The sequence below is a fragment of the Pongo abelii genome, chromosome 16 (genome assembly GCF_028885655.2).
Source record: "Pongo abelii isolate AG06213 chromosome 16, NHGRI_mPonAbe1-v2.0_pri, whole genome shotgun sequence".
In the NCBI taxonomy this organism is placed as follows: domain Eukaryota; kingdom Metazoa; phylum Chordata; class Mammalia; order Primates; family Hominidae; genus Pongo; species Pongo abelii.
Window position 1 is genome coordinate 65,936,928 of NC_072001.2, and position 25,005 is coordinate 65,961,932.

The window sequence follows — 25,005 nt, forward strand, 5'->3', positions numbered from 1 at the left end:
GAAGTACAAGGGATGTCTTGAAGAAAAGCATTTGTGTGATTGTGTGAGTTGCAAAGGGAACTAACTGCTTCCTTGTATGTGATTCTTGGTGTGCAGGTGCAGAGACTCTTGGTTTGGGATGGAATTTCTAGGTCATAGAGTATGTGGATGTTCAACTTCATGAGAAAATATCAAACTGTTCTCCAAAGGAATTATTAGACCTTTACAGTTTTTTGGCCAAATTAAATGGTCTTTCATTTCGGTCTTGATTTTTGTTTTCCTAATCATTAATGTGGCTGAATGTTCATTGGCCACACAGATTACCTGACAATGCTAATTTTGAATCAGCCTAGTCAGCTAATGTCACAGAATACATCAACATGAGCACAGGTGGTACTAGCCAGGGATGGGAGAGATGGTTTCGTGTGACCGTATTTAATGTGTTATAAGATGCCATTAGTTATAAGATGCACCATCAGCTTAATACAGATTTACTGAAAAAAAAAAAGTCATATCAAATTAAACACTTTTTAAAAAACAAATAATAGTGTACTGTATCAGTCCATTTTCACACTTCTATAAAGAACTGCCTGAGACTGGGTAGCTTATAAAGGAAAGAGGTTTAATTGACTCACAGTTCCGCAGGAAACTTACAACTGTGGCAGAAGGCGAAGGGGAAGCAAGGCATGTCAGGCATGTCATACGTGGCAGCAGGAAAGAGACAGTACGCAGGGGAAACTGCCACTTTAAAAACCATCAGATCTCTGAGAACTCCATCACTATCATGAGAACAGCATGGGGGAAACTGCCTCCATGATCTGATCACCTCCCACCACGTCCCTCCCCCAAAACATGGGGATTACAATTCAAGATGAGATTTGGGTGAGGACACAGAGCCAAACCATATCATGCACATTTATCTGTATAATCATATAGCATTTTCTTTTTTAATATCACCATCAATTCTAAATTTTCTTCACATTTACAGTCTGAAGACTCTTCCCAGTTGAGGCAAATACTGTCATAGAAATGTAGACTTATGGAACTTGTACCCGTGAACTTGACGTCCTGAGTATACTTAGAAGAGACAGTTAATATGCCAGGTTTTGCATGCGTTTCCTATTTGGTTAAACTCATGGTTTCCTTTTCTCTGCAATTGAATTACATATCACTGGAAATTTGAAAGTCACCCAGATACTTTTGACAGATGGATGTGCAGTATCTAGTGATAATCTTTCACAGGGCACAAATTAACCACAGCAGCCTCTCCTAGCTCTCAATTCTGCAATCTCCTTGGAAAGATTTAGCTAAGTTTGCATAGCTCAGTGATGACAACCATGTCACAACTCACTCCTCTATTTGCTTCTAGTAAATTTGGGTTGCCATCAATTAAAAGACACAACCCAATTTCAGAAACGTTCAGAAGTGAAAGAGTATGCATCTTATTTTTCCTCTAATTATCTAGTAATTAAATCTTAAATGTGTATATATGTGTGTGTGTATATATATGTGTGTGCATACATAGGTGAGTGTGTGCATGTGTGTGTGTGTGTGTAGCCAACATTTATTAAGCATCTACCAGGTGATAACTTCCACGACTCCATGTCAGGGACTCTCCATTTATTATCGTTCATCTTTACAGTAATTTTGTGAGGTAGATAACATCCTCATTTTAAAGGAAACTGAGGTTCAAAGGGTCAAGATAACTTGAGCAAGACTCATAAGCTGCAGAATCAGAATTCAAATCTAGATCTATCTAACTTCAAGGCCCGTAAACTTTCTACCACGTTATGAATCTCTTTTTTAGGTACTAAACTCCACGAGCCACTACTAGGTAAGACCTTGAATGAATTATTGCCAATTCTGCCTGTTATGTCTCTAAGGTTGGATGCCTCCCTTTAGGAAGAGGTTACTGGCAGGGACAATGGAGAGATTTATAAGAGAGCTGAGCAATGTTAAAAATAACAACAAGGTATTTGCTCCTAATCCTGTTAAGCTCCCTTGAGCTCTGTGCAAGCCGAGAAGGGGAGGGCATGTTAATTTGCTTGCGTACAGGTGCATCTAAGGTTGCTGTTACAATCTCCACATCTTCCAACCTTAGCCAGGGCTTGGTGTCACTTTTTCTAGTGTTCGTGGGTGCAAAACCCTAATTTGTTTTATTATGATGAACAATCATAAAACTGATGTGCTAATGTCAATAAGGAGGCTCAGTTTCAGCCCTGGAAAGGTACTTCTTTTCATTAAGAGTGCCCTGGCCAGGCACAGTGGCTCACACCTTTAATCCCAGCACTTTGGGAGGCTAACGCGGGTGAATCACGAGGTCAAGAGATTGAGACTACCCTGGCCAACATGGTAAAACCCCATCTCTACTAAAAATACAAAAATTAGCTGGGCCTGGTGGCACACACATGTAGTCTCAGCTACTTGGGAGGCTGAGGCAGGAGAATCACTTGAACCCAGGAGGTGGATGTTGCAGTGAGCTGAGATCGCGCCACTGCACTCCAGCCTGGGGACAGAGCAAGACTCTGTCTCAAAAAGAAAAGAAAAAAAAAAAAAGAGTGATGCGTGGTGGTGTTGAATCAGACTCAGGGGTTTGTATTATTTTCAGTCTCCAAATTACATACAGGTCCATTTGGAGCTCCTACAGACTTGAAGAGACCTGGAGGGTGGGGGGAGGGTTCTCTAACATCAGATACAACAAGCCGTAAGCTATCTTGGACATGTTAAAACTTGTGGGTACTCAGACCTTGCTGAAGGAGAGTGTTCCTTCATCACCCTCAAATGCATGGCTTAGTTTGGCCAGTCACAAACTTTTCATCACCAAAAACCCCATTCTATAACTTTTCCTGCTAGGCCTCTTCCTATGAAGTACTTTTATCCACCAACTTGCATGTTGGCTTTAAAAAATTCTCTATGAATTAGATATAATCAGCAGAAAAGAAATTCCAGCCAAAAGGAAAAGAACATGAGATTTTACTCAGCCTGCCAAGGGAACCTTATCTCAGGTAAAACATGATTTTCCTTAGGCTTTTTCTTGAAATGTGAAAAATAACTCCACAGTTCCACTCGCTACCTTTTCAGATAAATCCTCAGGGGTCCACTGACCTGGATTTGAAACCACTGGTCTGATTTTCTCAACACAGTTCACTTAACTTTGTGGCTGACCTCAGGACCAATCGCCACTCACTTTCCACTCCTGCCTTTGGATCAAGCCCATCTACACAGAAAACAAGGTACTATATTTCTTCAATCCAGAGATACCCTATCAAACTTTTTCACTGAACTTTCCCCTCCCATCAGTAATTTGTGAGAGGTGTGGTTGCTCTCCATCTTCACCAGGACTTGATATTGTCATTAAAAAAAATTTTTTTAGCCATTCGAATAGGTGTGTGGTGGTTTTATTTTGCATTTTCCTAATAACTAATGATGCTGAGGATATTTTCTATGCTTAATTGCCATCTATATATGTTCTTTGGTGAGCTTCCTGTACAAATATGTTGCCCATTTTTTTGGTTAGGTTATTGAGTTTTGAGGGTTCTTTATATATTCTGAATTTAAGTTATTTGTCAAATATATCCTTTGCAAATACGTTATCCTAGCCTGTGGCTTGTCTTTTCATTTGCTTAGCGATGTCATTTACAGAGCAGATGGCTTTAATTCTGATGAACTCTGATTCATCAATTTTTCTTTTATGGACTGTGCTTTTGATATTGTTGTATCTAAGAAATTTTTGCCTAACTCAACATCACAAAGATTTTCTCTCAAGCTTTCTTCCAATAGTTTTATTGTTTTAGGTTTGACATTTAGGTCTATGATGCATTTTGAGTTAATTTTTGTACAAGGTACAAAATTAGGTACCTAGGGTATGGGCCAAGGGTCAAGATTTTTTGTTACTTTTGCATATGGATATCCAATTATCCCAGCACAATTTGTTGAAAAGTCTATCCTTTCTTCATTGATTTACCATTGCATCTTTGTCAATTGACCACACCTGTGCGGGTCTATGGCTGGGCTTTCTTCTCATTCCATTCACCAATACCACTCTGTCTCAATTCATATAGAAGATGCCTATAGATGCCACCCCAAAATATGCCACTTTGGCATGAGGACTGTTGTGAGCTGAAGGCAACTGAGAAAGAGCAGATACCAGAAATGCTCTCTGCCCTCCCCTAAAATGTGCCTAAAAACCTAAAAGCAGGACATAAGTTTATGAGGCGTCTCTCCTCCCCTCTCTACCAAGAAAGATAAAAGTTGATTACTGAAGATAACTTTAAATCCTTATCAGTCTGAAGATGTCACCAGGGGAATCTACATAACAAACTCCCATTTATTTGCCTTAAGAGATACATATTATTAACCTCATTTTTCAAGTGCAGTAACTAAGACTCAAAGAATTTAAGAAATTTGTCTAAAATAACACAGCTTATCCTTTCCAGTGAATTTAAATCCATTATTTCTTTGTCTCCAAAGTCCGTGTTCTTCCCACTGCCCTAGACTGCCTGTGGTCCAAATCATTTTTAACAGATATCAGGATGAGAGACTTCTGAGGAAGCTGCTAAAAATTAAGGCTACTAGAGTTCCCCCAAGACCAACTAAATCTGAATCTCTGGGACTGGTACCTAGGCCTGGGTATTTTTCAAAAGCTCCTCACTTGATGCTGAGCAATGGTCAGGGTTGAGAACGCTGGACTTACCGCTTTCCAAAAGAAGGATCCTCCTGCCCTCACAGCACAGTGATCCGAGGTGCCTGTTCCTTGGATTTGGAAGCAATGAGCAATGAATGCTTTGCAGGAGGCAACCGCTCCATCTGCTTTAGGCCTGGGAGGCTCAGGGCTATAAAAGGCAAAGCTTTCTCCTTCATTTATTAAATGCTAGTAAATCCAAGGAGTGTGTCATGGCATTTTAGCATCAACTTATCACACATGTTTGTGCTGGCTTACGGTTGCAATCCTGATGAAAAACAGGTGTGACTCCTCAAAGCTGCTGTTAAGGACTTAATGGGTTACAAAAGGATGCTAATAAAAACTTTGGATGAGAGGAATGTTGCCATTTCAGAGGATATGGTGGAACTCTCATTTCTCAGAGAGATTTGGCCTTCGGGGGCATATTTCAAAGCAGAAAGCAAAGTTCCTTGCATCACCGTGGGAGGCAATAGCATCCTGGAGATGTGCTGTCTGGAGAAGTCCAGTGACTGAGACACAGAACCCGCTCTCTAAACTGACAGATTTAGGTCCCAGCCTCATTTACTGGCAGGACAAAATGATCGCATTTTTAGGCTAGATCTTACTAAAGCTTCAGGATGCCTTTTTTAGAAGTTGTCCCACCCCAGATGTGACATCTAATCTGGGTAATATTTCCTTGCGTGAAATGTCCCTATAACATGAACCATATTGTTGTTGTAATTATTTTAAGCTTAGTGTTTCCCTTTATAAAGTTAAAATCCACATCTTGAAAATTTAGAAGATGCAGAACAGTAGTCCAACATAAAGCTAATGAAAGTTTCACATGACTAGACCACGTTAGAACTTGATACACATCACCTTATTTAATCCTTGCAAGAACTCTCATGGGAAGAAGCCTTATTTCTGTTTTCAGATGAAGACACTGAGGCTTAATGACATACAACGGTTTGCTCAGAGCTCCCAGGGAAGCGGGTGGCCTGACCCCTTTGAAGCTCATTTTCATCCCTTTACTCCTCCCAGCCTTAGCACATTTTGGAATATTTCCTTATATCCTTTCTTTTGTTAAGCATTTTTATTTTTGATGTGATGTTTGGATTCCAGTTTTTTCTGAGATGAGGGGGTCTCTCTATGTTGCCCAGGCTAGTCTTGAACTTCTCGGCTACTGGAATCCTCCTGCCTCAGCCTCCTGAGTAGCTGGGATTACCGGCATAAACCACTGCACCCAGCTTCTGGATTCCATATTTTTGAGCACATGAAAAATCCAGTTTTGCTTCCAGCTTTTTTTTCCTGAGTAACTTGTGAAAGTTGTCAGAATCAAAGTGGAGTCACTTGTGTTAAAAATCCTGACAAATACAACCAGGAAGGCCATGAAGAAGGGTTCTTATGCACAAATGCCTGATAACAAGAACTATCACAAAAGACTGCAAAAATCACAACCTCGCCCAAAGACCATCACAACCTTACACAAAAACATTTCTGTGAGGACAACTGCCCAGCAACTGCCTGTCCAGCCTCGGAAGGACACCACCTTTGTTATTGATCTTTGTAGGCAAGGATAATTATCTCAAAACAATTATATCATCCTCCTCATTTTTTCCTTTAAAAACGTTTGTCTTCCTTTACCTCTGTGAATGTCGCACAGTTTACCATGGCAAGCGTATTCCATTGCAATACCTGTTCCTGAATTTCCTCTCAGAGTCTGTTATTTAGGCTGACAAACTTGTTAATAGAAGTCGTTTTCCAGTTAGTTTTAGCCTTTGAGCATTCATTTGCCAGACAACACATGCTCTGAACACTAGGCTTTCAGGGGAGTTCCTCCCAGGTAAAGAGTTTGTCTTGGCAAACTTGGCTGTTGATGAAACTTGGTTCAAAGAGCAAATCACTCTCATTAAAGGGAGTCTGGTACTGGGGGAGCAGAAGTTGGGATGGCAGAGTCAACCGAAGTCAAGATCTCTCCTTTCCCACCACACAGACAGATACAAGCCAATATTTTTATATATATATATACACACACACACACACACACTTACGTATATATATACGTGTATGTGTGTGTATATATATATATATTTTTTTTTTTTTTGAGACAGAGTCTCACTGTGTCGCCCAGGCTGGAGTACAGTGGCACAATCTCGACTCACTGCAACCTTCACCTCCTGGGTTCAAGCGATTCTCCTGCCTCATCCTCCCTAGTAGCTAGGATTACAGGCCTGAGCCACCATGCCCGGTTAATTTTTGTATTTTTAGTAGAGACGGGGTTTCATCATGTTGACCAGGCTGGTCTTGAACTCCTGACCTCAGGTGATCTGCCCACCTCGGCCTCCCAAAGTGCTGGGATTACAGGTGTGAGCCACCATGCCCAGCCACAAGCCAAAGTATGTTTTAGCAAACCTCCATCCTGATTGCTCAAAGGAAGGGAAGCTTTTAAGAAATAAGGATTTTTTTTTGAGACAAGATGACATAGGAAATGAAAATAATGCTCTTTCCACAGTGATGTGTAAACCCAGGGGGAGTCGAGGGTCTGTGCTGGGTTGCTGGAAGAAATGCCCCCACCCTCCCTCCATCCTGTGGACTGAGCAGGCAAAGCCTGTGGGAAGCAGAGCAAATAAGACAGAGAGAGACGGGGCTGCGAGAGACAATGGCAGGGCTGCAGGGGGCCAGGCAGGCTTGGAGTTCTGACCGCGAGGGCAAAAGCAGAGACCATGTTTGTCTTAGAACTCTCCAAAGCTATGAAAATTCAGGACATTTCCCGATCCCACATAGTAGAGGTTGGCTAATCTCTTTCATAACGTCTGTTTCAGGTTAAAGGGACAAAACCCACTTTCACATCTTTCTGGCTAAGGTCTTGCTTTGGCTTTCTTTGCTTCACAATAGACTCATTGACCCACGCTGGAGTCTGTGGGTGGGACCACAAACAGGAACATTCACACGACAGAACAAACATTTCTCCGTGCAAACTGGGATCCCTGCACTTTCAACTTAAGGGCTTGCTGATGAACAACCAGGACTTCGAGGTGATTAGCCCCAACCCTCCACCAAATGACTGTGTTTGCTTCCTTTCATATTTTGACCCCGTGCTTTTTGGCTAAAGTATAAAAGAAGAGAAATCTGAAATGTGTTCCCAAACGTTCAAAGCTCCAATTCCTGCAGAAAAGAATTTAAAACAAACCCCCCTTGGACTCTCGGCAGGAGTGGACAGCAATATCTCTGCTTAGAAATCTGCAGGTGAAGGACGGGCTGAGCCAGAGGAAATCTGTTTCTCATTAGAATTCTTGGCGGAGCATTTTCAGGCGCATCTGGAAAAGAGATGAGGAGAAGGACTGCCAGTGAGGTTTGTTTAATAAGCTCCTTTCTCCCCTCACACGTCTGCTGGCTTTCCCGTCCACAGGCCACCTGGGACCAGGTTTTCCAGTCCCTCTGCAGCCCCCTGCATGTGTCTGTATATAATCTGGGTATATGGCTTATAAAGTGGAGAAACCAAATAAGGAAAACCCATTTCACTCTCATTTTTCTAAATGTCAAATGAAATTCTCCCTCAGACACTCTCCCTTTCACAGATGCGGTGGATATGAAAGGGAAGAGTCCGTGATAAGGATCCCTTTTATTAATTTGTGCAGAACGACAGTCTTCAAGGTGACATCTAACCACGGCTTTTATCTGAGCATCATGACATTTGCTTAAAGTAACAGATCTTCATTTTACAGATGAGAAAAATCAATAACAACAACAATGAAAATACAAAACCAAACCAAAGCTGAGGCCTAGAGAGAAGAGGTGACTTACACAGTTTCACAGCCACTGGGAGTCAGAGCTGAGATGAGGAATCCGATTCCTGTCTCCCACAGTGTGCTGTAAATCAGAGCCCCCCCACCGTCAGACCTCACCACATTCTCTTTCCTGGATGTGCCAGGTCCTAGCGTAAATGCTGCTTCCGCCCAGAAACCCTCCCCGACCCAAACCCACCCTTAAGTCAGGCCTCCCTGTTGGCGCTCTATGCACGTTTCCTTTATGGCAGTTATCTGATTTTAATCAAGCTTTGTGTAATTATTTGCTTAAAGCTCCCTCTCCAGCAAGACTGTAAGTCCCCTGAGACAGAAACTGTGTCCCGTCTTGTTCATCATTGTATCTACACCACACTGCAGTGTCTAGTCCGTGATGGGCCCCAAAAAATATATTGTGAAATAAATGAACAAATGAATGAAAAATTGCCCAACACAGTGGTGAAGGCTGAACATACACCAGCTTCCTTACTTCCTTGGTGAGTTAGCCAGTAAGGGATTTCCCAAGGAAATTTTTAGAGATTCTGTTGTTTCTCATTGACATTGGTTTTTTTTTTTTTTTTTTTTTGAGACGGAGTCTTGCTCTGTCTCCCAGCTCCCAGGCTGGAGTGCAGTGGCACAATCTCAGCTCACTGCAAGCTCCGCCTCCCGGGTTCATGCCATTCTCCTGCCTCAGCCTCCCAAGTAGCTGGGACCACAGGCGCCCACCACCACGCCCAGCTAATTTTTTGTATTTTTAGTAGAGATGGGGTTTCACCATGTTAGCCAGGATGGTCTCGATCTCACGACCTCATGATACACCTGCCTCGGCCTCCCAAAGTGCTGGGATTACAGGCGTGAGCCACCACGCCCGGCCTCATTGACGTTGTATAAAAACCTTTTGCTAAACATTGAGAAACTTTCTAAGGAGAGACTGAAAGACTCTGAATTGTGCAGGATTTCTGCTTTTTGCTGACCTAAGAACATAAGGGATGAATAGACCAGGAGTGCCAGCAGAAGTTAGTCTATGTCCTGTGGGTGATGTCCTGCTCCCTGTTCCAGCTGTGTGTTCTAGGGGATCATCACTGCTTCCTGGGTGAGTGCACGAGGGCATGATTCAGTCTGAGTAATGGGCTGGTTCTTCCTGGCCTTGCCACCAGCCTTGTAGCCTGGGAGAGCACCAATCAAAAGATGGTTGTGGCACACACCATCCAGTTCATATGGGGAAACTGAGGCAAGTGGAGAGGACTGTTCTGGTAGTGGCAGAGCTGGAACGAGAATCCAGGGCTCCTGCCTCTTTGTCTGCTCTTCTCCCCAGCACTGTTCAATCAATCAGCCCTTGGCATGTGCTCAGTGCTGTCTATTCTGTTAGGTCGGTGCAAACATAATTGCAGTTTTCACTGTTACTTTTAATGGCAAAAACCGCAATTACCCACCTAATAGGTTCTGAAATGGATGTAAAAAGTCTTGAAAATTAAGCACACAAAAATTAAATACACAAAATGAGCATAGAGCATGGTCCCACCTTCCAGGAACTTACAGTTTTGGTGGAGAGTGAAACTAAATTCTTGAAACAATGATCCATGAAAGATTGCAAGTCTAGGTCATTACATGCTATGTTGTGTGCAGGACAAACTCTAAGCACTGAGAATTCTAAGAGGTCATTTGACAACTGTGCATAACTCTATCTTGAGTGCGCCTGTGACAGTGAAGAATTTCTGCACACCAGGAAGACCTGGAGGTCGCAGTGCAGCAGCAAAGGGCACACAGTCTTTGGAGTTAGACGTCCAGGCTCTGCCACTTCCTGCTCTGTGACTGTGGGCAGGTCATTGAGCCTCCCTCAGACTTGATCTTCTCTTCTGTAAAATGAGATGAGAAGACAATAGAGATACTTCCTTCGTAAGTTTGTTGTGAGAATTACATTCCTGTAACATTTGTCAACTACTATAAGTTGACTTGCAACAAACAGTAGTAATTATCATTAATAAAAATAAAGCTATATGAAGATAAAATGGGTTATCTTCAGGAGATTGAGCCCCCAGTCACCAATGGTATTTCAACTCTGGCTAGAAATTATAGAAGAAATTCAATTTTAGAAGGGAGTAGCTCCTAGAACCAGATGATATTTAAGGTCTTTCTCAATACTGATCACAAGATGAATTTTGAGGACATTAGCTGGCCCTTGAGAATGCTACATGTTGGCCAAGTGGGAAGCGGGGAAGGGTGTTTCCTAGAAGATGGGAACTGTGTGAGCAGAGGCTTGGAGGAGGCACAGAGCTTGAAGCTATTGTACCCTTATATCCAGAACTTCATCCCACTTGCGTTTTCTGAACATGTTGTGGAGGGACTCTTTACATCTTGCAGAGGTCCAGTCAGGGGGATTGAGGTAACTCTGAGGTCTTCCATTGTGTGTTTCAGAATTTCATGAACCATTGAGGGCAGGGGAGTTTGTGAATTCAGCATTAATACAAAGGAGTTCTAACCATATTAGTTCACTCCTGCTTATCAGGGTGGTTTTCTAACGGGCCTGATTTCCTTATGATCAGCTTCTGAACTCAACTCAAACAAATTTCCTCTACCCAAAACAAACCAATGAGGTCATTTTACCACCTTGCCAAGTCTCTGCACAAACCCCCATGTGGGGCAGCATAATTGGAGATGGAGCTGGTAAAGGAAAAACAATTCACCAGGAAGAGCTTGCTTTGATATTCAGATGAGTTTATAAGATTTTTTTTTTTTTTTTTTAGATGGAGTCTCACTGTGTCACCAGGCTGGAGTGCAGTGGTGCAATCTCGGCTCACTACAACCTCCACCTCCTGGGTTCAAGAGATTCTCCTGCCTCAGCCTCCGGAGTAGCTGGGGCTACAGGCGTGCGCCACCATGCCCAGCTAATTTTTGTATTTTTAGTAGAGATGGGGTTTCACCATGTTGGCCAATATGGTGTCGATCTCTTGACCTCATGATCTGCCTGCCTCAGCCTCCCAAAGTGCTGGGATTACAAGCGTGAGCCACCGCGCCTGGCCTATAAAGTAATTTTTAAAGTAGAAATCATAAAAGAAAACCGTGGTCACATTCATGTACCCTAAGATCTAGCTATGTACAACTTTTATTAGCAAAATTAACAAGGGAGGGTAATGTTTCTGTATTACCCTGAAATGGAGACCTCTGCATTTCTGCCCAGGCACCCAAGAGAATGTGCTCTGTGCTTTCTGCTCAGAGAGGCTGAAAGTGATGATTACCTAATGTGCAAAGTAGCACTTAAAAAAAAAACTAATTGGAAACAACTTTGGATATCTTATACGCCCTCATTTCGGTTACAATTGGCTTTATGTACAGTTCAGAGGGTCTGCAGCTGGAAGGCATGGGGGGTGGTGGACTGCTTCTGCAGGCCCAGGTGAAGCCTGTGCAGATGGCGACTATCTCCACCACAAGAACCACCCCCTCGCTGCCTGCCTCGATGCCTGGGGACCTCCTGAATGAGGAGGGAAACCACACATTCTCTGTGGCATCGTACACCTTTCAGACTTGTGGTTTTAATAGTTCTCTGCTATGCTGAGCTTTGTCTTTTGAAGCCACTGCCGGAGAAAATCAGCTCAGCTGCTTCTCTAGAAGGGAAGCCAGACAGAAGGTCATTACTTTCCTCACTGCCCACCACAGCCCTGTTCTCCACAGAAATGTGTCCTTCTACAACAGACAGACCCAAACTTGGCTTTCAGCAATGCTCTCAGTCTGCCTTATTCATCACTGCATCCCAAGTACCAAGCACAGTACTAAGTCCATAGTGGACACTCAAGACATACATGGGTGTGGATGGATGTTCTGTGCTGGGTGTATGTTAGTTGCACAGTGGTCAAGAAGGTGCAGTGAGTATGGCAGGTATCCGGCAGCAAGGAGGGTTTGTATGGGTTATGTTCACTTATCCCACAGGGAAGCAGGTTTGCTCAAAGACAAGGTACAGAAGGAGGAGGTGAGGGCCCTGAGAACCAAGCATCCTCTCCCACAAGTCTTCCTCCCTCATCAGCAGCCAAAGGATGACCTCCTCTCCTGTCATTAATCTGGGAGTGTATAGTCTCTTCACTTGTCTAAAGAGGGCAACAGAACATTCCCTCCCTACCCCAAGGGGTGTTGGGGAGATATATGACAAGAACAAGGTGCTGCATAGATGCTGGGCTTTCCTCTGATGACAGAACAAAGCCCTCCCAAGAACTAGTGCCCAAGAGCTGCCCAGCATCCTTAGGAAATTGTACTGGGAAGGGCCAGGCAGTTAAGTGTTCACCTATCAGTCAAGGCCATCCCTTCTAAGCAACCTCATTTCCCAGCATGCTCAGTCTCCTGGACAGTTAGAACACACCTACCCAAAGTGGTACAAACTAAAGTGACTTTCAGCGTCAGCTGCCACCTTCTCCACAGGTGGGTCTGCTTGACCAGGAGCATCAGGGAAGGGGACCCTCAATGCCCTCTTCCCTTTTGCAGATGAATACGTATGCTTGGATAAAAGGCAACCCTGAAAAACTAGGCTTTTTTTTTTCCAAATGAGAAAGTTAAACAAAGAAAGACCTTCTGGGGCCAACCTGATCATATAAACTTTTTAATAATATAGATGGAAAAGTCAGACACTACTAATGAGATACTACTAATGATTTCTTGGCTTTCTTTTTAACAAATTCTGTCAAGGGATCACTTTTCCAATCTAAAAATAGCATTGATTGAGTTCCTTTGAGGGTTTTGTATGTTCCCCAAATAGTATTTTGTTAGTCAAAAATAGTTATTGAAAAAACACCCTGTCATTAAGAGCCTAAGGCCACTCCTTTACTGAAGAATAATTTTAGGGAACTGGTTTATCAACAGTACCTTCAGGAAAGGTGATAATCCCTAATTACTGAAATCTTTACTTCCTTCCTAAAATAAGGATTCATGACAGAAATTCCCTGGATGCTAATAAGGCTTTTCAGAGGGCAGCTTGTATCTAGGGACCTAGCTTCTAATACATATCATGTCACTGCTGACCTCTGGGTTCTGTCTCTAGCCCATTCGATGGGTAAGGAACAGGTTTATATTTAATAGCGGCAGAAGACACCAACTTTGGCCAGAGAATTTATCTTTCTGGGATATTACTGGACTCTGCAAAATTGTATAAAAACTAATTTCTGAAGTTCCAGGCACAGAGGTATCTCCTTCTTGGTGTGCCATAGTTACTTACGAATTTTTAATTTAATCCTGGAAAGAAAATCTCTTATCACTGGAAAGATATGGGTGGAATAACAACAATCATAATTTCCATTTATTGTGTTCTTCCTTTTATTGAATACTTATGTGTCAAGTACTATGCAAAAGACTTTACATGTATAATCTCATTTCTTCTTTTCTAAAATAGTTTTTGGTATTCTTTTATTTTCAATCCTGTTTTGCCAGTAACATATTTTAAAGCTATAAATATACCTCTAGGTAGTGCTTTATCTGCATCCCACAACTGTTAGAGTAGGTTTTTTTTTTTTTTTTTTACAGTTGTTCAAATCTAAATATTTAATAATTTTTATTAAAACTTTGTTTTATCCACAGTAAACTTAGGAGTATGTTTGTTTCTAATTTAATAGCATTCTGCATAGAAAATATGATTTCTATGCTATAAATTATTTGAAATTTCTTGAGACTCTCTTTGCTAAAATGGTCAACATGTGCTTGAAAAATATATATATTCTCTATTTTGGTGCAGGCTTTCTATATTGGAGCAGGTTTACTAAATTATCTCTTCATACCTTACATATCCTTACTCTTTTTTTTTATCCTTACTCTTCATACCTTACGTATCCTTACTCTTCATATCTTACATATCCTTACTCTTTTGTACATATCCTTACCTTTTTTTTTTCTGTTTGATCTGTTTGGTCCTGATAAAGTACATTAAAAATATTACACTATGATAGGGATGAATGTATGAGTTAATTTAAAAAATATATTACATGGTGAATATGAATGAATCTAACTTCTCTATAATTTAGTAATGTTAAGGGCATACAGATTCACAACCATTGTATATTCTTAATGGGATGTTGTTTTTATAACTTTGTAATGTCCTTATTCTTAATAATGCTTTGGTCTTGTATTTGTCTGTTCTCACACTGCTATAAAAAACTACAGGAGACTGGGTAATGTATGAAGAAAGAGGTTTAATTGACTCATAGTTATGCATGCTGTATAGGAAGCATGGCTGGGAGGCCTCAGGAAACTTACAATCATAGTGGAAGGTGAAGGAGAAGCAAGCACATCTTACCATGGCAGAACAGGACAGAGAGAGAGTGAGGTGGAAAGTGCTACATACTTTTAGACAACCAGATCCCATGACAACTCACTCACTATCATGAGAACAGCAAGGGGGAAATCCGCCCCCATGATCCAATCACCTCCTACCAGGGCCTTCCCCCAGCATTGGGAATTACAGTTCAACATGAGATTTGGATGGGGACAAACCATATCAGGCCTTAAATTTTATGTGGTCTGATATAAATATTGTTAGATATGTATATTAATTACATAGGGCCGCCATAACAAATTACCATAAACTGGGTGGCTTAAACCCATACAAATTTATTTCCTCACAGTTCTAGATGCTGGAAGTCTGAAATCAAAGTGGAATCAAAGCCTGAAATTGGCAGGGCCATGCTCCCTCCAAATACTCTAGGAGAGGAGCCTTTCTTGTCTCTTCTAGCTCTTAGTAGCCCTAGGCATTCCTCCACTTGTGGTAGCATAACACCAGTGTCTGCCTCCCCCATCACATGGCTGGCTTCTGTGCATCTGTGTCTCTCATCTCCTTATAAGGACACCAGCCGGGCATGGTGGCTCACGCCTGTAAACCCAGCACTTTGGGAGGCCAAGGCAGGTGGATCACGAGGTCAGGAATTTGAGACCAGCCGGGCCAACATGGTGAAATCCCATCTCTACTAAAGATACAAAAAATCAGCTGGGCATGGTGGAGTGCGCCTGTAATCCCAGCTACTCAGGAGGCTGAGGCAGGAGAATTGCTTGAACCTGGGAGGTGGAGGTTGCAGTGAGGCGAGATGGCGCCATTGCATTCCAGCCTGGGTGACAGGGTAAGACATCTCAAAAAAAATAATAATAATAAGGACACCAGTCATATTGGCTTAAGGGCCCACCCTATTCCAATATGACCTCATCTTAATTTTATTACATCTGCAATGACTCTTTTCAAATAAGGTCACATTGTGAGATAGTGGGGGTTAAGACTTCAACATATTTTTTGGAGCACACAGTTTCACCCATAACAATATATATTTCATGTTTTGGTTAGCATTGAACTGGTATATCTTTTTCTAACTTTTTATTTCCAATTGTTATGGTTTTGCTTTAGGTATATCTCTTATAAACTTTGTTCATTTGTTTTATCTAATCTGAGAATGTTTCATTTGAGAGGTAATCTGTTTACATTTATTATAATGACATATAGTTTAACTGATTCCTGCCATATTTTGTTTTCTATTTCCCACCCTTTTGTTTTGCTTTAGTTTTTCTCCTTTCCAGCTGTCTTAGTCCCAACACACACACACACACACACACAAAGCAGACTCTGAAATAATGGCTTGTCTGCAGCTTGTTTATTTTAGGAAATGATTCAAGCAATAGGAGTGGGGCGGGGACTGGGAAGAATGAAAAAGGGATGAAGAGAAAGCTGATCATCACCATAGGCAAATAGGGCTCAATCCCATTAGGGACCCTAGAGGAGGGACATGGATGCATGTTGTTCTTGTCTTCAGAGACACTAATATTGCTTTTCAAATGTGGCTGTGTCATTTTACTTTACATTTCTCTGTCACATATAGAGTAGAGATTATTTGGAGCAGAGGGCATACATTGCAGCATGAATTTACACCACTATCCTGGCATGTCTGCATGTCTGCCGTTTAACTTCTCCATCATCCTATGAGGCACTTTATCATGCCTATTTTAGAAAGGAAGAAATTGAGGCTCAGAGAGGTAAAGTAAATTGCCTGAAGTCACACAGATAAAAAGTGACAGAGCCAGAACTCAAACTGTTTTATCTGATTCCACAGCCATTCCTTCCAACCTTAAGCTCTACCGCCTGTGTGGTGCTGGGTGTGAGTCGGAGCTAGCCTGGGTTTACTTGAGTTGCAGGGTCACCCGTCATCGCACCCTTGTCAGTCCTCAAATAGGGGTGCAACTCTTCCATGAAAGGGAACGAAGAGACTGAGCTACTAGACACCTAGCTGTGTAGGACTGAACCCATTCCTGTCCAAACGGGAGTGATCCAGAGGGATTCTGAAAATTACACAAGTCAAGAGATTTCATCATCTTTATTCCAAGAAAGGGTTTCGTTTGTTGGTTTTTTGGATTTTTTTTTTTTTGGACCACAGCGCTATCTACTCCCCGAAGAGTATGGATTACTAAGTAAATCAGGTAATTATTGACTAAGAAGTGACTGGCCACTGCGATTGATAAATTAACCATGTCTGTTTTTCTTCTGTAGCTCACTGGAAAAGAATGCGGGGGATTTCCCCTCTTCTTCTCCAGAGGCCTTCGTGTCTTGAAGGCTAGGCTTCTTTTGCTCGGGAAAGTTAAAGGCCTTTCTTTGATTTTCTAAGGGTCTGTAGACCTAACACTTACTGTTAGAGATTGCGAGGGCTGGGGAGGGGGCCGAGGGCTAGAGGTCATTCAAGGACTGGCAGGACCCTTGGGTGCCCAGCCTCTTACCCAGGACCCTGAGGTACCAAGGCCTCTGGGGAGTGGCTGGGTGGGCAGTGTGCTTCTGAGGACTGGACACTTGCACTGCGGCCTTGAATTTGAAGAGGATGCCATGAGCAGCAGCCTTTTACTGGTTTACCTGGGCATGGACAATCAGCCACCGGGCAGTGACCGTCACAGACCTGATGCCCTTCCCTCAAGTTTCCAGGATCCTGAGGCCTCAGAGTTCTGCATAGGAGGAGAGGAGGGGCCTTGAAAAGAGGCTGGGATTGAATTTTTCTGAGTCCCTAGTTGGTGTGGGGTCTAAGAATGATTTGATTTAGAAATTCATGAAATGTGTCATTTCTTGCCCCAAGCATTGTGGAATAACTAATACCAGTTACACTAGTGATGACCAAATCCTGCTGTAAATTGTTCTAACATATTGCGTAAAATAGGCCTTACCACTTTTGTAATCCCTTGCAAACGGCTGATCGATAACCAACACAATATAATATTCCAAGCCCTTCTTTTGGTAGAAAAAATTTCCTCTAGCTGGTAATTTAAATTCCAAATTACCTCCAGATGATGCTATTTAAATGCCCTGTGATTAAATCTGCACCAAGTGGAGTTTCTGTGGGAAACTTCGCTGCCTCCTAGGGCACCCTGCAGTGTTTTTTAAAGGCCAGGCATCTAGAAATGCTACTCAGGGCCTCGGAATCTTTGTCTACATGACTCAGCCTTGGGGCCCCGGGCCCTGGACACTTGCCCAGAGCTGAACATTCAACTGGACGCGCCACAGGAGGAGCATGCGGGGAGCCAGGAAATATCTCTGGAATCTCACAATGCTTTCTCACCTACCCTTATTAGACCAAAGAGGCAGAGCCCCAGGGGTGGGGGCCACGGGGCAGAGGGCAGCGCCTGCCGGGTGGGAGGGAACCTGTGTGTGCGCGCACACATTGTTTGCATGTCATAGTGTCTCCGTGTGTGTCTGCGTCTATGCATGTGTCTCTATGTGTCTGGGTATTTCTGTGTGTCTGTGTGTGCATCTCTGCATGTCTTTGCATATCTGTACATGTTTCTGTGTGCGTGGGTCTGTGTCTATGTGTGTATACATCTGTTCATATTTCTCTGTGTGTCTGTCTCTATATGGCTGTGTCTCTGCATATCTTTGCATATCTGTACATGTTTTGGGGTGGGGGTCTGTATCTCTATGTGTCTGTGTGCCTACGTGTGTGTCTCTAAGTCTGTGTGGGTCGCTGTGTCTGTCTGTGGCCGGGAGATGGAGCAGGAATGCTTTTGGAGTCCCTGGTTTTCTAAGAGTAGGAGGTTCACAGCAGGAGTGGGCTAACGCTTCAGTCCAGACCCCCCTCTGGGGCCTGCAGACCACCTGCAGCCCGACCCAGCGCGGCCCCTGCCCCACGTGGCTGTGGCCTGAGTGGCAGTCAGGAAAGAAAGCAAGGGCTGGGTGTGAACTTTGGTTAGGTTGAGATGCGTGCGGAAGAAAGCAGAAGGGAGGGTGTGTGTGGGGAGCAGACCTGCACCCTCCCGAACAGCTGGGGAGGCCAAGGCGGGGTGAGGCCCAAACCTCACTCCAAAGCTCCCAACATACAACCCAGCAGTTCCCAGTGGAAAACTTGCTAGGGTTTGCGAAGTACCCTCCCTCCCCAAGACTGCATCTTTGCACATGTACCCAGGCAAAGGCTCACACTTCTCTCTCTTCCCAACGCTGTTTTGGGAAACCCTCCTGTGCCAGAGAATGTGGGACAGGGACACCCTTACTTTCGAGTGCCAACTTTGGTTGGGCACTCCTCTGGACACTTTCCATTGATCTCACTTAATGTACTTAACAGTGACCTAGGCTTTGTTATTCCTCTTTTACAAATAAGGAAACCGAGGCACAGGGAGGGGAAGCGGGTTGCTTAAGATAACAAGCTGATGAGTGTCAGAGCCGAGGCAGAACCCAGGTGTGCTGAATTCCGGAGTCATTTTCTTACCTGACAGTCCTCTACATCTGGATGGCCCTCTCTTTACATTTAGAAGTGCACGCACGCGCACACACACATACACACACACACACACCTTAGAGCCCTTTTTTAAGACACTAGAGCCTAGACAGCAAGGGTGTCCACATCATGGTAATCTCCATTTACCATGTACATACAAAACTGCAACAGAACTGTAGGTCTAGTGAAAGCCATTCTTTTACACCCTCCTCCTCTTTCCACAGATGGAAAAAGAATCGGCAAATAAGCATAATGTGAAGAGCATGAGCTTTGGAATAAGCAAGCCTGGAATTACAATTTTCTTTTATTAGCTCTGTGGCCATAACACTCAACCTTTGCAAGCTTCAGTTTCCTCATCTGTGAGATGGAATCATAGTAATTACCTCATTGGCTGTTGTATGGATTAAATGAGACCATGACTATGGATGTATGGCATTTGGTACCCAATAACCCCTCAATAATCGGCAGCTATAATTATTCATAATAATAATGGTGGTAGCAACAAACCCAGCCCAAACATCTGAATGACCGATCACTAAAAAGAAGATGAACTCAGTCCTACGTAGTAAATAGAATGTGACATCTATGTTGTTGCCAAAAGTCTGGAGGAGTTGCCAGGACCAGAGAGAAGGAGGTGGTGAGGCTGGCCTGGAAGAGGGAGGGGACAGATGTCAAGGACCCCAGCCTTGAGGTGGAAAGTTCTGTGATTAATCCAGATGAATGTCTCTAACCTCCAACTCTTCTGTTCTCAGAGTTTTAATGGGGCACACCGTGTGCTGGCCATTGACATAGATGGGAGAAGTATGACCCAAAATAAGGGCTGGAAGCCAAGACTGGGAGGAAGGGCAAAGGGAGCAGGCAGCCTGGCACCAGATGCCAGTGAGGTGTCTGCTCTTTGTCCCCATCACCTGTCAGCTAAGGAATGCTGCATGTCATCAGTGCAATAAAATGTGATCGCCAGAGTGAAAACTAACAGACCAGCTGTGGGTTCTCTCGACACCAGTATGTCCAAGGAGGATGCATTTTTATTGCTTTTGTGGTCTTAACAAAAAAGATTCATGAGCATTGTATAAAAGGTATATTAAGACAATTCGGTAAAAGTATGAAAGTAAAATAGAGGGCTTCTAGATTTTTTTCAGGACACACACACCTATACATGTATAAAAACATTGTATTACGGAAGCTCTCACACATACACAAAAGTAGCATGAATAGCATGTTGGACCCTGATGTACTCAAGACCCACCTTCAGCAACGGGAGTGCTGTGTTTATGAGAGTCCCAATTAAAGCAACATTGCTCTTAACATTTTCCCAATGTGTCAACAAGCTCCAGTGACCCCATAATGCAAACTTATTCAATCCCCTGATATCCAAGCACCTGAAATTATCCCTCATCTCATTCCCAAACTGCCTTGAGCTCCTATCTGAAGTAAGAAAGAGGTAAGTTCACCAATTTGCCCTAAATTATACTGGAATCCAGGCAAGTGCCTTTAACACAGGAACTGTTCAGTAACAGTTGAAACAACAATAATAGCAGAAGAAGAATGAATGAGTTTTGAGCACTCACTGTGTGCTATGCTGTCTTCTGAGTGCTCTACCTGTTTTATTTCACTGAATTCTCACCCCAAGCCTGAGCTGTATATTCTGTCTTCATCCCTGTTTTACAAATGAGGAAATCTGACACAAGCAAGCTAAACCACTTGCCCAATTTCACAGTTATTTAGAGGCAGGGCTAGGATTTGAACCCAAGCCTCCTTACTTGATAGTCTGTCTTCTTAGCCAGTACACTAGGGTGCAGTTCTGAATCAGGTGACCCCTGAAAAAAAGGCTGACACAGGCAAAATGATTCCTGCCGGGACAGGTGAGGATGAAGAAGAAAGTTGCCTTTATCAAACACTGCTGTGCAATACACAGAGACCAGGCACTGTGCTAAAGCAAAAACTGTAACCTTCCACAAAGACCATCACTACCTTACACAAAAAACACTTCATCTGCCCAGCAGCCGTCTATCCTACCCCAGACTGGCATCACTCTTGCTATTTGTTCTTTGTAGCCAAGTAAAATTATTTCAGAACAATTCTGTTTTGAAACGTCATGTCCTAACAGCCTCTTGCCACAGAGCTGCAGGTCATGATTGGGAGATAATATTTGTCATCCAAACTGGTAGAGGCCCTTCCTGAATGAGTGGCTGTCCTGGCTCCTCAGTGCCAGGCCGTGGGTGGGTCTCCATGCTTTTGAAAAAAATAAGCGCCTTATACGCAAGTATGCATAGAAAAAAGGCCGGAAAAACATCCACCAAATATTAGCAAGTGCCAGTCTCTGCCCACTCACAGTGGCCGGGGGAGGGCTGGTCATAGGGAATTTTCTTTTTTGCTTATCTCAATTTTTAAATTTGTTCCATCATGAATATGGATTACCTGTGTTACAGAGAGTAAAGAAAGAAAAGTTAGGAGAGGAAACAAGAAAGGAAGAAGAAAACGATACTCTAAGGTACCCCACAGCAGTCTGGGGCTGGGGTGGTAACAAAGGCAGCAGGAGGGGCCAAAGGCAGGAGCATGGGACCAAATGAGGGAGGCGGGGCCCTTGTAAAGTTGGTTCCTCTTGTGGGTGGGTGTTGGAGGGAGACAGCCCGTTCAGGTTAGGCCCAGGCTGGTTTTAAAAGTCATGGTGCGTGGGGCACTCACCCCATCCTCACAGGACCCTGTGGCACACGGGGTGCCCTGCAAGTCAGCCCGAGGAAAAATACACACTGCGCCAGCTCTGGTTTCCGGAGGGGCTGGGGGCAACGCGAAGCAGCTGCATGCTGACACCTCCTCCGGGGCCACACTCATTTGGCACACTCGTAGGCTGTTTATTCTTAAAGGCTGCATCTTTGAGACTAAAAATAACCTTCAGTTCAGCTTGGCTGTTCTTTCTCTGCCCTGGTGACATAGATGGGGGCGATGCTCCCAGCTTGGGGTGTTTTCAGCCTAGGCTGCCCTTTTTCCACCATATTCCCTGCCCAGCCAGCCACGCTTCATCATGATCCCTTGGTTTAAAAAAAGAAAGGAAGAAAGAACGAGACAGAGGGATTTGTAGTCTCTATCAGGTGGGAAAGTCACAAGGCCTCACTAGAATAGCAAGTCAATACCACTAGAATAGCAATGGAGGGATCTTGAACTAAAGTGACAACCCCTTTATCAACCAGGAAGCACCATGCAAATGTAAGTTCCTCTGCAGCATGAGGTAGGATCCGAAGGGTGCCACAAGGCTGGGTTTACCCCCAAAGAGCTCCACAATTTTACACATCCACCATTAGAATTATTCCTTTCAGATTCAAAAATTGTGCCCTGTTAAAATATCTGGGAGGGTTGGGGCTGGCGATTAGAAGTGAGGCTTTCTTAGGAGGCCAGAGATCATTGTAATTTAAAAACCTTATAAATACAGGACCTCACTTCCATTCTGATCCTTATTCCCGTGCCTAAGGACCCAAGGGTAGGTGTAATCAGTATCCCTCACGGAGGAGAAAACAGCCTCAGAGCCATAGTGTTGCCGAGATGCAGCTGTGATTCCAACCCACTGCTCTGCTCATTATTACCAGTCCGTGATTGGAGTAGCTGCTCAGCTCCTCAGGCCCCTGAGGAGGGGAGTGGGACAGAGCAGGGATGACTGTTGGAAGAGGACCCACCTCTAGGGGCCTATAGGAGAGGGCTGCTTGCAGGCCAAAGACACACCTTACCCTTTCACAGTTTTACGGAGAGCCATCCTGCCTCACAGACAATAGGGAAGAAGGTGCTAGAGCTACACATCTCACATGGGGGTGGCAAAAAAGATTTGTCTGGAGTTCCCACCGCAATTGTTTCCTGATGCTGCCTGGAGCTCTGTTGAGCAACAAGGTGTGATATATTATTGCGGTCAGCCCTTGGTGCTGGGTTAGGACATGACAAGACGTGTGTTTCAAGAGTTTGCCATCCCTGCCCCGAACCACCTGGTCCTCCACAGTAAGGGTAATGATGAGAGTGGCCCTCAGGGTAGGAGGGGTGGTGAACACACCACAAAAACAGATACTTCTTGCCTTGCTAGCAAGACAGCTGCTCAGAAGGCCTGCTGCCTCTAGCCGACGATGCGGAACCTGAGAGAGACAGCCTTCTCACCTGGAAAATGAAGTCACGCTCATCGGATGCCCATTTAGAGGCCTATGAAATGATTGCGGGAAATGCTTTAGCAGTGAGGTGTCCCGTGGATCTAAGGAAACAGCGTGGACTTTCCGGCCATGTTCCACTTTGGCCACTGGTGTTTTTCAGAGTCAATGTGGAGAGGGAAGAGGATATGCAAGATGGGTAGAGGCTGCTCTAAACGTTTAAACCACAACAGCGCTTTGGGGCCACAGCAGGGCTCCACGTGCCCTTGAGAGAGGTGGCTCTCATGGACGCTGAGAGTTTCTGGGAGGCTGGTCAAGAAAGAGGGATTACTCTTAGGTGGATGGGACAGCTTCCATAGCCCCAGAGCTTGGGCCCTTGTGCGAAAAACAGGGGGCTGGATAGCAGTGAGTATGGCCTAGCAGTGTCCTCTCCTACATACTACGAACTGTCACCCCTGGCTCAGCCCAATTTCCTGCCTTCTGTCTCCAGCAGGGCCTCCTGCAACTTAACAAGATTCCTCTTCCCTGCTTGCTCTCCTAGCACACCTACTCAGGTTTATTTCAAACTTGCCTTTCATAAGTCCCAGAACTCACTTCCTCAACCCTTGAACAGATTATCTCAGTTCTTTTTTTACAGTAAAGACAAAGGCAGAACCCCCTTGTTTTTCTTTGCTCCTAAATATGTATCTATACTCATCTCCTCTATCCTGCTATTACTGTGGAAGGTTTGTCCCCTCTTTCCCAAGGAGAGGCCCATACCTGTATCTTCTATCCTATCTACCTGCTGCTTCCTCCTTCCCGCAGCACTTTCTCTTTCTCCCCCAAGGGACACTGTCTTGCTATGAAGAGTGGCCCTGACCAGCCATAACAGTGTCTTGCAGTGGGGGCCTATGGAGCCACCTCCCAACACCTCCCTTCCATTCTTTGCCAAATACAGTGTGTCTCTGGCTTGGTGGGCTGGTTGGTTGGTTTATTGGTTGATGGACTGCTGCAAAAACTCTCCACCTTCTAGCTCCCGCCCACTCTTTGTCTGCCTGTGAACCCCAGCACAAAGGGTTCCTTATCACTAAGCCCTGGGCTCTGGCTGCCCCTGGAGTCTCCTCCCTCCAGCCCACAGATCGCTTACCTGCCTTTTCCCCATGGTTCCCATGCCCTACGTGACCTCAGACACCCAAGTGTTCTCTGAATTCTGAGCACAACTCACTTCAGAATCCATAGAATCCCAGATCTGTCACTCAAACAGAGGGATCTCAGGCCATCACAAAGCCTGTTTCCTGTGTCAAGTGGTGATAATAACATGGAGTTATTGTAAAGACAAAATAGGATAATAAATGTAAGGTGCTTAGCACAATGCTGGACAATATTAAGTGTTCAAAAGATAATAGATATTATTAATTATCTGGAAGAGCTAATACATCTGCCCACACCTCTGGTTGTGGGCAGTTCAGCACCTTATTAGGCAACCATTTATTGTTGGACATCACTCTAGTTTTTAGCAAGTTTTCCCTTATTTAACAAAATCTGCCATTGTACACAGAATGTGCAAGGCACTCTCTTAAGTGCTTTGCAAACTTTAACTATTTGAATCCTCATGACAACACTATGAGGTTTCCCCATTTCTGAGGAAATAAGGCACAGAGAGATTAAGTAACTTGCCCAAGGTCACAGAGTTAATAAGTGGCAGAGCCAGGAATTGAACCCTGGCAGTCTGATGCCAGAATTCTTGTGCTTAATACTATACACAGCTGCCCATTAGGTTGAGCTTC

General features: G+C 44.0%; 2 long non-coding RNA genes across 3 annotated transcripts in view; one reads left to right on the forward strand and one right to left on the reverse strand.

Annotated features, from left to right (window-relative positions):
* Positions 1-4,854, reverse strand: part of LOC112129045 (uncharacterized) — a 56,478-nt gene extending 51,624 nt beyond the window's left edge. Inside the window, exon 1 of one of the 2 annotated variants that reach the window (XR_008513631.2) lies at positions 4,673-4,854. This is a non-coding gene — a long non-coding RNA (uncharacterized LOC112129045). The remainder of the gene's footprint in view (positions 1-4,672) is intronic. The other variant, XR_010137473.1, reaches the window with a different exon arrangement.
* An 11,221-nt stretch (positions 4,855-16,075) lies between these two features.
* Positions 16,076-20,423, forward strand: LOC134760208 (uncharacterized). Its single transcript, XR_010137166.1, has 2 exons — positions 16,076-16,848; positions 19,343-20,423. It is a non-coding gene; the product is annotated as an uncharacterized LOC134760208 (long non-coding RNA).
* The last annotated feature ends 4,582 nt before the right edge of the window (positions 20,424-25,005 follow it).